Source organism: Schistocerca serialis, chromosome 10 (genome assembly GCF_023864345.2).
Source record: "Schistocerca serialis cubense isolate TAMUIC-IGC-003099 chromosome 10, iqSchSeri2.2, whole genome shotgun sequence".
NCBI lineage: Eukaryota > Metazoa > Arthropoda > Insecta > Orthoptera > Acrididae > Schistocerca > Schistocerca serialis.
In genome coordinates this window covers 145,599,565-145,611,414 of record NC_064647.1, presented here as the reverse complement: position 1 = coordinate 145,611,414, position 11,850 = coordinate 145,599,565, and positions in this window count along the sequence as shown.

The following is an 11,850-nucleotide window of genomic DNA, read 5'->3' as shown; positions in this document are numbered from 1 at the left end:
AATTATAAAATTCTTTACCATTATCTGTTTCTAGTGATGCACACCTTTTTGGAAGAATCAGCTATAATCTAACTTGTTTTATCATTGGCTGGAATAGCTCAAGAAAATTTTGTCAAAATATGTATAACATTATTAAATATTTACATCCTGTATTTATTTTTGAAATTCTATTCAGGTTACTTGAATCCATTTCGACTAAATGAGCTGGACATAAATCATCTATTCCAAAACAAATTTCATTTATTACTTTTAATTTTTTTTCATTGGTTTATGTAATTCATTAATAATTTCTTCACTGATATTTAGATCATCACCTACAAAATTTTTTCAACGAATATACTCTTTTTACTTTTACATACTAGATGAAAGGCCTTCTCTCCTCTGTTTCCTGATTTTAGTTTCTAATCTATGAGGATTATATATTTCAGTAAACGTTTTGCACACCTACAGTAAATGTGATTGACATTCCTCATTTATTTAGAATAAGAAAATTCCATTATTTTATCAAATGCAATTATCTTTACATAAACTGGTACAGTTTTAACAGAATGTTTTAATGATACAGTTAGAAAATTTTGCTTGTGTTCTATTTTTACCGACTGGACACCAGGAGTTATTTGGTACATATTGTCAAGAACACTCATTCAAATACCAAAATCATTAAATGTTAAGTCACTTTTCAAGAATAAAATCATATTCACTGAAATAGTGAATTCTTCGCTCACCTCCAATCATAAAGATAAATTCAATAACTTATTTATAGTATAATCTTGACAAAAATTTCTTAATTCATTTAAGTATGAGATAAAATCTGTTCTTGAAATTACGTCTTCAGTTTCCCTTTTTGTAAAGTATTTACTTAGTGCTGGTTAGTAATACAATTATTCGACTGTGTTAGAGTACTTGTGCATTTGGATTTTGTAACAAGATTCGATAACTCATTCTGCAAGTATTGTTTGTTCACTACATCTTTTGCATCTATTGGATGATTTACATTCCCAATTCATCTACCTTTATAAGCAATGCTACCTCTAGTTACTTTAAAAATGGCATTTAATTCTTTTTGAAATTGTTTAAATATTACATATTTTCCAGTCTACTGATGATTCAATATTTTTCATTTTTGATTGAAAATCTTCAAATTATGAAATTAATTTATTAATATTTTTTGGTTGTAATGATTGAAAATCTTTTATTTTTTATAAATCGTTGATGAGTTTAGCATATAACATATTTCCAAAAATGTCCGTTTATTAAATTTTAATTTCATTTATGAATAAATTGTATAGATTTTTAAAACAAATAGACGCAAATTTCCACAAATTATATCATAGTTCTTTTGCAAATAACTGAAGTTTTTTATCTGTATTTTTTCTAAATCGTTATAAGAAATGCCATGTGCTAGCTTATCTTCCTACTAATTTCAATCCCAAACCAAATAATCGATAACATATAATGTTCATTTAAAATGGTACTTTGTTAATCAATGTATTATCAAATCCTTTTCCATATTTTCACTTTTCGAAAACGTATGTGGTAAATTATTAAAAATTCTGATTCAATATGGAATTCCTTCTGGATCATTAATAATAAAATTACTAAATTTATTAGTTAACATTTGAGTTATTTCAACATTTTCATTATGATAATTTTAATATCCAACTAATTCTTCATCATGAAATACTGCTAATCTATTGATTACATCTCTAACATCATTCATCCAAACATATTCACCTGGTTTCTCTGAACATTTCTTTACTAAACCTTTACCTAATTTCTTTTTGGGGCTAGTTGATTTCTTATTTTCTGCCATTTGGTATAATTATTCTATCATATTTTGCACCAATAATTGATTTAGGTTGATTAGTATGAGGATCATTATTATGAAAAATAGCATTTATTGGTAGTATTGTATCTTCATATTTATCTAAATCTTCCTCATAATATTCGTCTCCAACTTCATTTTTAGTCAACAGTTTAATTAAATCATCACTTGCTGTGTAATTTTTATCCATGATAAAATGTTATCATTGTTAAATTGAACTTCAGTTTACCGTATTGAAATGCAAACCAAAAAGTTTGTCATACAAACCCCAATATACTTTGATATTCTTGGACTAATATATGTACTTTTAGGTAAAATATGTTTCTCTTCTTCCTTTTCTTCTACCTTTTCCTACAGTTCTTGGAATTATTTTCGTCTTTGTGGTGATGGCCTTTCAGTATGAAATAAACTTTCCTCAAACAAAGATTCTAACAGTGTTGATGGAATAGCAAACAAATCATCATATTTTTCTTTATAAGGAACCATTTGTTTTTTAACATATCTATTTTCTTTAATTGCTTTTAAATTATGTTCTCCTAAGCTGTCAATTCGATAACTGGTTGATCTTCTTTATTTAAATTTGTCATATTCTGTTCTTGGCTCCATCCATTTCTTAAACACTTCTTTTAATTGTTCCTTTACCCTTGTATTTCATCTGGCGCTTTTAACAACTCCAGGATTGTATTTGGCAAACATTTTTTAAGAATAATAACTATGATAATCATTTTCATTTTATGTTCAACGTTTATGTACAATGCTTATGTTCAACATTTACATTCAACGTTTTTGTGTTTAACTTTTTTATGTTCCCAATTTAAAAATATTAAATCTTCTGTGGATATTTACAATCATCAAAATTTCTTGTCATATCTATCATAATAAAACCAAAATAATCTTTATTCAAACATTTACTATACAATTCCTTAAATTCATTAAAATTTAAATCCCACCCAACAAATTCATGATAAATATGATTTCAATTTGCATCATCTTTTCACAAAATATTTAAATAATTAAAATTATCTCTAACTAATTGTTTTGATACTTTTCACTAAATTTTACTTGTATAAGAACAGTCTACTCGTTTATATTTACCTCTAGCTAAATAATCTCTAATTATATTTTGGTTTTTTAAGAACTTATCAAAACGGCAGCTGAATTTTTTTCACATTCATCTAATGGAATTATTTTATCACTATTTTCAATAAAAGCAGCACCGTCTTCATTAATTTCACCTTCAATATTTTCACACCTTTTTATAATTTCTTGATACCTTGATTGCTCTAAACTCTTAGAATCACTGCATAAATGATTAATTTTATTCCAGTTCAACCTTCCTGGAGCTAGAATATAATCATCAATCATTCAAGTCTCTCTTCCACAACTACTTGGTCCTATGATTACTCATCAAATAGAATTTGGCAGAAGTATATCATGACTATTTTTTTAATTTCTTTTCTGGAATTCTTAATTTTGGTTCCAAATCCGTCATTTATTTACACAATTTTTACAAATGTAAACGAGTAGATTACTACAACTGAGTGATAATTCATCTGTTCTGACAAAAAGATAACTTTTCCAATAATATAAATTTATAAAGGTGTTTCTCTAACTGGGTTTTATTCAACCCTCTTAACTCCAAATATTACATCAAAAAATAATAAATTATATACTAATGCACAAACGATAGAAATTCCTGTAGGTCACTTAAGTTTGAAAAATTTAGAAAAATTTATTCAATAGAAAAAACCTAATATAAGCATTAATGAAGATAAAATTTTAAACAGATTTCTTACTGAAAGTTATGATAAATTATTTATGAATAAAAAAGATTGTGTTAGTCAAGTTTTAGAATTTAATAATCAAATTTTGGAAAGTAATGAAAAACCATTTCTAACGATGTTATTCCATTTCAATTAATTTATGTAAATTTTAATTTGGCTGATGGGATGTTTGATGAACTTAATGATCACTTTCATTGAGAAACCGATATAATTACTTTGTTTAACCCTAATGATAAATCTGCTAGGTCAAAGATTTATGAACTAAATCATCATATATATATTCCACTTTTTGGTACTATTCAGAATATAGAAATAACTGTCACTGATGAAAATGATAATTTGATTAACTTCAATGGTGCTTATGTTTTTTTCTAGAAATGGATTAATAATTTTTTCCCTTAATAAGTCATGCAACCAAAATCGAAAGTTATGAATTTTTTCTCATTTCCTGTTAATGAGAAAACAAAAAATCTAACAAGGAAACAGAAATTAATATTAATATTGGTGAGGGTTGGATTCATCCTAATTGTATTACTTTGAGTTCTAGAAAAGGTGAAAAAGATTCTATTCTTCATTCAGTTGCTGATAATAATAATAATACACTTTCAAAAGAAGGTAAAATTTTCGTTAAAAGTAAAGAAATTTGTGTTCCTGTTTCAATATGAACCTGAATATTCACTTGAACGAGAAGGACTTAAAAATCCAAAAACTCCAATTTCTTTATTTGAACTACAAACAATTGAATTTGCTGGCTTAAATAAAAATTGAACTAGATATTACTAATTATTATAATTCTGCCGAATTTGATATACCTTACTTTATTTTCATTGTTTTCCAAACTAATAAAAAAATCTGTTCAATAATGATGTAAATGTAAGTTCATTCAATTTTATTCAATATTATCCTATCTAGATCATAAATATGTCTAGAAGAATGAATGTTGTAAATAATCAAAAAACAACAATGAAATTATGTGCAACCATAATGAAAGTATACCTAATGATACAATTGCATATGTATGGTAAAAAGAACATATATTGAAAATTTTTAATTACACAAATGAACGAAAAATTAGAAAAAATTAAAGAAGTTTTAACTTCATGTTTTCATTTCCTTTTGAAATATTTTCATAAAACTAGATAATATAAAAACTGAAAACTTTAATTTTCAAAAATTAAAACATATTACAAATGTTTGAAAAACGTTTTAATGTTTGAAAATTTTGAAGTCTTTCTATATAAGCAAAAATGAACATGAATGGTAGTATTAAAAATCTATTAAGAGAACTTAGTAATTATAGTAATGGTTGTGCAGAAGTGTTCACTAAATATCAGAGCTGAGAAACATAAATCTTACATCATTTCAAAAGTTGAAATTTTATCTACTAAATTTGATGAAAAAGTTTCATTACTCTTAGATGATAAATTTAAAATTGCTCTTCCTGAACATTACAAATGACGATGATAAATTAGAAAAAAGTGTTGGATTATATTATATTTATTGAGGTAAAAAAGAAAATGAAGATCGTCCTATTGATGTTATTGAATTTTAAATAAATTTTAAATTTTTTGCTCATTTTTATATTTTACAAAATTTTGTATAGAGTATTACAGTCCTGACCTTCATTTCAGTACTGCTCTAGTATTCATTTTAAAGTCCTGTGTCTTATATTTACATTCATGTCAGACACTACACTTTTTAAGTAATGATTAATGCAATATAATGGTTTTTAATCATTTCAACCCTCATCTGTGAAGAGGATCCAAGACCAAAACCGGTAGATATTTGGGTTTAAAATAAAAACAACCAATGGTTCAAATATGCGTTTTATATCTTACTATTTTTCTCTTTGTAGATCTGCTCCAGGTGTTTCTAGCCATGCGTGCTCCAGTTTTTTCAGCCATACATAGGCCATTCATGTCAGCATCTAAAGGTTTTTCCCAAGGTCAATTCGAAGAACCTGGGAGCAGAGACAGAGGTGTGAGACAACATCTATGACAATCCCAGGGTGCCTCCTCTGTGAGAACATCCTGTCAGCTCCACAGTTTCCATCATCATAATAATGTTGTTGTCCATCGCCATTGGAAGGGGTGAGAAGGTAGTTAAGTTATCACCTGACACAAAGGCGGCTCTGCCGTCTCTTTTCTTAGAGGGGGGATAGGGAGAGAGGCCACATTCTCACACTATCGCTTATGATGGCAGCTTCCAGCAATACAGGTATGTGGGTAGCCAAAGTTCCAGCCCACTGGCGACCTTACTTCAGGAAGATCGAACATAAACATTCCAGCCAAAAGCATCAACATATCAGTTTGTTGATGTAAACTCCAGCATATACCGCGGAAATGTGCAGCACTAGCTTAACTATGAGATGCACCGACCGCGTCATCAGCAGTGCGAGTATCACTGGCAGCAACATTGCGCTCTCAGCCTCTACTTTGCCTCCGAAGCTCCAAGCAGACAACCATCTGCCTGACATGTATTTAGGACGCCATGTGGCTGCTATGAAGTCAGTTCAGTTCGTTGAGCTAAAAAAGGATGCAGGTCCAGTCACAACGCCAACCTGGATGTTATGAAACTTCCTGGCAGATTAAAACTGTGTGCCCGACCGAGACTCGAACTCGGGACCTTTGCCTTTCGCGGGCAAGTGCTCTACCAACTGAGCTACCGAAGCACGACTCACGCCCGGTACTCACAGCTTTACTTCTGCCAGTACCTCGTCTCCTACCTTCCAAACTTTACAGAAGCTCTCCTGCGAACCTTGCAGAACTAGCACTCCTGAAAGAAAGGATATTGCGGAGACATGCCTTAGCCACAGCCTGGGGGATGTTTCCAGAATGAGATTTTCACTCTGCAGCGGAGTGTGCGCTGATATGAAACTTCCTGGCAGATTAAAACTGTGTGCCCGACCGAGACTCGAACTCGGGACCTTTGCCTTTCGCGGGCAAGTGCTCTACCAACTGAGCTACCGAAGCACGACTCACGCCCGGTACTCACAGCTTTACTTCTGCCAGTACCTCGTCTCCTACCTTCCAAACTTTACAGAAGCTCTCCTGTGAGTACCGGGCGTGAGTCGTGCTTCGGTAGCTCAGTTGGTAGAGCACTTGCCCGCGAAAGGCAAAGGTCCCGAGTTCGAGTCTCGGTCGGGCACACAGTTTTAATCTGCCAGGAAGTTTCATATCAGCGCACACTCCGCTGCAGAGTGAAAATCTCATTCTGGAAACATCCCCCAGGCTGTGGCTAAGCCATGTCTCCGCAATATCCTTTCTTTCAGGAGTGCTAGTTCTGCAAGGTTCGCAGGCGAGCTTCTGTAAAGTTTGGAAGGTAGGAGACGAGGTACTGGCAGAAGTAAAGCTGTGAGTACCGGGCGTGAGTCGTGCTTCGGTAGCTCAGTTGGTAGAGCACTTGCCCGCGAAAGGCAAAGGTCCCGAGTTCGAGTCTCGGTCGGGCACACAGTTTTAATCTGCCAGGAAGTTTCATATCAGCGCACACTCCGCTGCAGAGTGAAAATCTCATTCTGGAAACATCCCCCAGGCTGTGGCTAAGCCATGTCTCCGCAATATCCTTTCTATCAGGAGTGCTAGTTCTGCTAGGTTCGCAGGAGAGCTTCTGTAAAGTTTGGAAGGTAGGAGACGAGGTACTGGCAGAAGTAAAGCTGTGAGTACCGGGCGTGAGTCGTGCTTCGGTAGCTCAGTTGGTAGAGCACTTGCCCGCGAAAGGCAAAGGTCCCGAGTTCGAGTCTCGGTCGGGCACACAGTTTTAATCTGCCAGGAAGTTTCATATCAGCGCACACTCCGCTGCAGAGTGAAAATCTCATTCTGGATGTTATGAGTCTGCAGCTACTACTAGTGGCCAGCCATCATCTCTGAGCCTGTACTTCTCTGGCACTGACCTCCTGTGGACTCTGGGTATTAGCACCTGGTATCCACTAGTTGATATCGACATTTGTGATTGTGTTCAAGGACTACTATCAAACATTTCATCAGTCTGGATTTAGCCTTGTACTGCTATACACATTGCAATGATTGACATCTAGTTCAGACAAGTGTTAGCGTATTTCATACAGACTGTAGGAGACAATCATTAAGTATCAATAAAGAATATCGCTATTAGTGTCCAGCTAATATGCTAAGCTGCTACATTTATGGACATTAATTGTGAATCATAAATTTTATACTTATTAAAATAAAGTGTTTTGTCTCTGTCTGGGAATGTTACCTATAATTTTTAGCTCCTGTAATTCCTAACACATACGATCCATGGACACCCAATGAGATACAGCCCAGGAGACTTGGTATGGATTTTTACGCCTCTGCAGAAAGTGGGAGAATTGTAAAAGCTACTAATGTGGCACTTTAACCCATATCATATTGCTCATCTCTTGTCTGACTTCACATACTAAATCTAGAATTACGATCCTTCATCAAGAAGACAAAACTGCAGGGATGTCGACCATGTCCTCCACACGAAACCCCACTACAATCCTGATGCACAAATCGACATTGAGGCTTTCTCGTTCGGCGAAACTAGAGACCCGCTTGATGCAGGATAAGCTTCAGTTGGGGAGGCTGTCTTCAATGCCCACCGTAGTGAAGAGGATGTGACAACAAGATCACAATGCGAGAATCCGCCCATGCGGCCATTCAGAGGGCCACTGGCAAGATCTAGATCCAAGGTGCTGAAATCGACTCCAGTGAAAAATTCTGAAACAGTGGGTAGCAATTTCTCCAGGAGAGGAACCAATTCCGCCACCTGTGCTGTACACAGTGTGGTGTAGTGCTTAGTGTCACTGGCTCATGTACTGTACGTCACCAGTTCAATCCCAACTACTAACTGTATTTGTTATTTGAAGTTTCTAGAAGTTTCTTAACATTGTGGAATATTCAGTGTTTCCATAAATAGTTGTATTCTGCATCCAGGAGATTAGTTCAGTTCTGGTTGTAAGCTGTTGTTCGTAATAAAGTGCTGTACTTCATAGACGACCTTGTTTTTGTATTTGGACTCGATTTTGGTCATCTCTTGGCATTACACTGCCTCTCCAAAAAGTTCTGAGACTACTTTTATTCCTGGAGTATAAGTGATGTTATCACAGTAACTGTAGTGGCAGCTTGAACTGACAGTTGTGTACAAAAGATATGCATTTGCCCAGTCAGTTGTGAGCAGGCAGTGTTCAGTGGTGGGTATGTGGCCATAGTGTGAAAATTATGTGTCACAAGTCACAATGATTCATGGAGCTGAACATCTCTGAATCAAATTCCAAATTTTTGGTAACATTTTCGCGAAGCAGCGATCTTTTAATATACATAAAACCAGTGAAAAAAGTCTAGATTGCTCCGTTTTGGCGACTGAGATCAACTGACTGTTCTACGTTTCATCGACTTCAGCTGAGGTGGCTGTCTGAAGATGGCCTAAGCCTAGGCCGAAACTGCTCATTTTAATAAAGTACCATCGCCATCTAGACTGTCTTTTCACTGATTTTGTCTAAATCAAATGTTCAAGACATAAAGAATACATATTTCTTCAGTGCATCATGAAGAGCCCCACACACTTGAGGAACAACCATTGAGATGCTTTGCTTGGCTGCTTTGAATACATATATCTGACTTTCAAATGATTCTAACAGTACACTGTTATTGCCATTTTCTGTTTGCAACATATTGCATTTCTACAATTAGTGTCATGTTTCTTCATTATTGGTTTGACAATGGGAGTTCACAGAAATTTATCGATAGGGGAGGGAGGACAGGATGTCCTTTTTTTATAAATGAGTTGGTCAGTTTTGAGATGTGTCATGCCACAAGAACTATATTTTATATGTGTCACAAAAACTTATTGTAATCCCAAAGAACTGATGGTTCTCCATAGCTTATGAGAATTATATAATGAATTAAATTTCAGTACTCCAAATTCCAGGGGTGAGGGAGCCAAATGCCCACTTTTGCCTCCCCCCTCCTCATCCCCTTACAGTCGCCTATGGGTTCAATCCAACTGACCAAGAATTTGATATCATCCAAAGAAGTGCAATAAAAATGTTCAAACTTTCAATTACCTCTTTTTGGGGGGAGGGGAGGAATGAAAGGGAGGTTGTCATCTAACTTCTGACTTGTTCATTGGGACCTGCCTTGAATATCTATCTGTTGCTAATTATTTCATCTCAGAATAGCACTTGCATCAAATGCTGTCAGCTATTTGTTAGATATATTCCAGTCTTTGTGTTCTCCTACCGATTTTCTCCCCTACAGTACAAAACCAATCATTACTGTGCTGGTTCAATTCAGCATTAATAAGACTATGATTCAAAATGCCACCAACAAATACAGAGGATCCAGCAAGAAGAATCATGAGCCATATGGTTTGGGTTTAATTTTGATGTTATCTGTGGACTTGTAGATTGTAGACAGTGCTCGTTATTTTCTCAACCTGTAGTGAGGCCTGTTGACTCCATTCAACACAGTTGCCTGTGCAGCAACCAGACCCAGACTGATGGGCAGTCAATGTCAGTTGGCCTTTTATAATGTTGCATCCTTGAGCTGCTGGTTCTCAATGTATGGTCAGTGAACTCAGATGATGCTATCAATCACATGACATAGGGACTCACAAACCCAAAATTTTAAAAGTCCAAATCCTTATCCCAGCAGTGTGTTGTAGTCTTATTAATGCTGAAATGAACCAGCATGGTAATGGTTGGTTTTGTGCCACATTAATACGCTCTGTAGATATTAAAACTTTTGATGGTCTCCTATGGGTTCAATCCAACTGACCAAGTGATCGATATCTTCTGAAGCCATGCAATAAAAATATTCAAAATTTGCATCACCTCTTTTTGGTAGGGGGAATGAGAGGGGGGGGGGGGAAGATTGTCATCTGACTTCTGACTTGTTTAACGTGGCCTGCCATGAATACCTATCCGGTGCCAATTAATTCATCTCATAATAGCACTTGCACCCAACACCCTCAGCTATATGTTGAACACATTCCAATCTTTGTCTTCCCCTCCTGATTTTCTCCTCTACAGCTACCTGCAGTGGCATGGAAGTTATTCTCTGATGTCCTAACAAGTTCTATATTCTTGTCCCTTCTTCTTATCAGTGTTTTTACATGTTTCTCTCCTCGGCAATTTTGCAGTGAACCTCCTCATTCCTTGCCTTATCAGTCCACCTAACCTTCAACGTCCTTCTATAGTACCACATCTCAAACCCTTCAATTCTCTTCTTTTCTCATGTTCCCACAAGTCCATGATTCACTTTGATGCAACACTGTGCACCAAATCCACATTCTCACAAATTTCTTCCTTGTTTGAAACTACAGCCCATGCAGGATATGGTGGCTGATGGGCAGTGACCAATTTTCGTCCAAAATGTCCAAAGTGTCTTAAAAGTGGCGATGACAGAAACGAGGAGCACGCCCTCCTGCCCTTCTCAGACGATTTTACAGAAACTGTTTGGTAAAAAAAGACCATTTTTGCTTTACTTATAACTTTATATGTCAATTTAATGATGGCATGCCCATCATTTCGTTAATGGTGACAGCCATTGTGATATATACGTGGAAGTAAGACACTGCGCGAAACTCTAAAATATTTGTAATGAAAAATAGTGGTTGTAATGATTTTGTATTTGGTGCATATTGCATAATATGTTGCAGCGTATGGAATTTAGCTAACATACCGAATTTTTCTATATGTTTGGCTGTCACCTACCACAAATCTTGGGATAAATTGATCTGACACAGCACACTCTTTTGCGATCTCCCCGATAAAGGCAGAATGAAATATCCACAACATTAATCATACATAAACGGTTTGAAATATCGAAATGAGATTTTGGCAAATAATAGCATGCAAAGAGGAGAGTATTTTTCAGTATGGTTACTATGCAAACTTCATTATCTAATATGTTACTCCACTAACTACAGACTTTTTCGATCAAAGAATGCAAGTTTTAAGGACCATCAAGAGCTGGTGAAAAGGGAAATGCAATGTGCTTTGTAACAACATAGGTGAAAACATTACACGTTTATTTTGTACCGAAAACGTGCTTTCTCATAAGCTACTAACTTTATTTTTCCTGAGTTCCTCACTTAACAAACCACGTTTTCAGAATTCTTTCGCAATTGCGTCTGCACGAAATGGTAATGAGGTGAGGCTATGTAAACTCCACTGTGTTTTAGCAGCAAATTTTAACATGATAACAAGAGAAATGTCTAGGTTTTACTCAAAATTCGCCATTCATCATGCTTCTCTGA